At 33.9% G+C, this 2,609-nt stretch overlaps 1 non-coding gene across 1 annotated transcript; it reads left to right on the top strand.

Moving 5' to 3' along the window:
- Positions 1-2,155: 2,155 nt before the first annotated feature.
- LOC148760402 (small nucleolar RNA R71) lies at positions 2,156-2,262 on the top strand. Its single transcript, XR_016023317.1, has one exon. It is a non-coding gene; the product is annotated as a small nucleolar RNA R71 (small nucleolar RNA).
- The last annotated feature ends 347 nt before the right edge of the window (positions 2,263-2,609 follow it).

The raw sequence follows: 2,609 nt of genomic DNA on the forward strand, positions 1-2,609 counted from the left end.
GTTTGCATCATTTTATGTCCGAGAGGCCGTGGCTTACCACCTTTTTTTTTTTGAATTTTTTTTTACATGTACTTGCAAAAATAAAAGAGAGTGTTAATAATTTAATAATTAAATAAATAAAAATAAATAAAAGAAAGTAAGTTAGAGTGCTTAGGTTGCCTCTCAAGAAGTGCTTCTTTATAGTCACTAGCTTGACTATGGCACCCCATTCTACACTATTTTATACGGTTTGAGACTTTCTTTATTGATCTTGATTGCTCCGGCAAGCCCACTATAAATCTCGATAACATCATAAGGATGAATCTTTACCACTTTAAAGGTGTTCCCCCGATATGGTTTAAGATTCCATGGTAAAAGATGGAGTAGTGAATCAAAAAATACTACTCGCTGTCTAACCACAAAATCAAGATAACTAAAAAACGGTGGTGGTTTTGTCTCAAGAGTTGATGCTTGCTCCGTTAAAGGTGGTGGACTAGGCTTACCTTTACCTTCAATAACTAAATCCACTTTATAACAACTATCTGTATAGGGATTTTGAGTTACATTGAACAAATTAAATACCACTTCCTCATTTCTAACTTTGAAAGTTATTTTGCCATTCTTCACTCCAATAATTGCTCCAACTGTAGCTAAGAATGGTCTTCTCGAAATAAGAGGAATTTCAACATTAGCTTCAATCTCGAGCACAATGAAGTCCACCGGAATGTATAAATGCATAACTTTAAGCAAAACATCCTCTATAATCCCAGCTGGGTACCTGATTGTTCTGTTTGCTAATTGCAAGGTAACTGTAGTAGGTTGAATCTCTTGAAATCCAAGTTTTCTGGAAATAGATAAAGACATTATTGAAACACTAGCACCCAAATCACATAAAGCTTTAGAAATTTTAAAACTACCAATAGTGCAAGGAATAGAAAAACTCCCTGGATCCTTAAGCTTTGGTGGAAGCTTATTATGGATTATAGCACTGCACTCCTCAGTAAGTACAATTGTCTCAAAATCTTCTAATTTCCTATTTTTGGTCAGGATATCTTTCAAAAATTTAAGATAACTTGACATTTGTTCTAAAGCTTCAGCAAAAGGAATATTAATGTGCAACTTTTTAAATACCTCAAGAAATCTCTAGAATTGTTTGTCAAGTTTTTTCTTTTGAAAATGTTGAGTAAAAGGTGGTAGAGGTGTGGAAGCAGATTTTAATTGTGATTTTTCTTTTGAATTTGTAATAGATTTTTCAACCACAATTTCTGTGTCAACAGTGTTTTCAATTTCTTTTTCATCAGATTGAATTGAAATCTTAGAATTTAAAAGCTTTATTACTGACCTCTTTATGTACCTTTTTTCCATTGCGAAGAATGATTGCCATACAATGTTCCTTACCTTATCTTCTTGGGTTGGGTTCAGTATCACTTGGTAAGGTACCGTGAGGTCTAGTATTTAAAGCATTGGCAAGTTGACCCACTTGTGTCTCAAGATTTCTAATTGAAGTTGCTTGATTTTGAATGGAGGCATCAATCCTTATCATAAATGCATCGGTCTTTGTTATGAATGCATCGGTCTTTGTCATGAATGCATCGGTCTTTGTCATGAATGTATCAGTCTTTGTCATGAATTGCATAAACAAATCCTCCATTAAAGGCTTTTTCTCTGGCATAGGGGTTCTAGATGGAAATCCAGGAGGAAAGTTGGACTTAGCCATTGATGAAGACCCTTGGTTGTAATTCCATAAAAAATTAGGATAATTTCTCCAACCAAGATTATAAGTGTTGGAATAGGGATTGTTCTATTACTTATTTCCAACAAATTGACAAGACTCAGAATAGATGGGACGATTGTCATTGCAATGTCCTTCCCCACAAAATTCACATGTCATAAAGGAGTTTTGAATAGCATTCACACTTAGTTTATCTATTTTCTTTGAAAGAGAAGCCAATTGTGTAGAAACAATGTTCATCACATCTAATTCATGAATTTCAGCAATTTTTCTTGTACCCAATCTTTCAGATGGCCATTGATAATTATTAAAAGCTATCTTTTCAAGCAAATCATAAGCTTCATCAATGGATTTACTCATGAGTGTACCTTCAGCGGCAACATCAATGGTAGTTCTAAAAGGTCCCAGCAAACCATTATAAAAAGTCTGAACTTGTAACCACTTAATTCATGGTGATGACACCTTCTTATCAAATCCTTATACCTCTCCCAAGCCTCATATAGTGATTCAGAATCAAATTGCATGAAAGAAGTGATATTATTTCACATTTTTGCTGACTTTGCAAGTGGGAAGAATTTTATTAAGAATTTTTGAGCCAAATCATCCCAACTATTAAGGGAACCAATAGGAAGCGAATTTAACCAACTTTTTACTTTATCTCTCAATGAAAAAGGAAAAAGCCTCAATCTTATGGCATCATCAGTAACACCATTAGCCTTGAATGTATTACAAATTTTCAAGAAATTTACAATATGAGCATTCTGATCATCATTAGGTAAACCCCCAAACTGAATAGTAGTATGAATCATCTGAATGATTGATGGCTTAATTTCAAAGTTGTTGGCTTAAATAGGAGATCTTCAGATACTAGAGTGGAGATTTTGTACTTATGGTACAG

The sequence above is a fragment of the Theobroma cacao genome, chromosome 10 (assembly GCF_053813885.1).
Source record: "Theobroma cacao isolate CCN51 chromosome 10, ASM5381388v1, whole genome shotgun sequence".
Classification (NCBI taxonomy): Eukaryota; Viridiplantae; Streptophyta; class Magnoliopsida; order Malvales; family Malvaceae; genus Theobroma; species Theobroma cacao.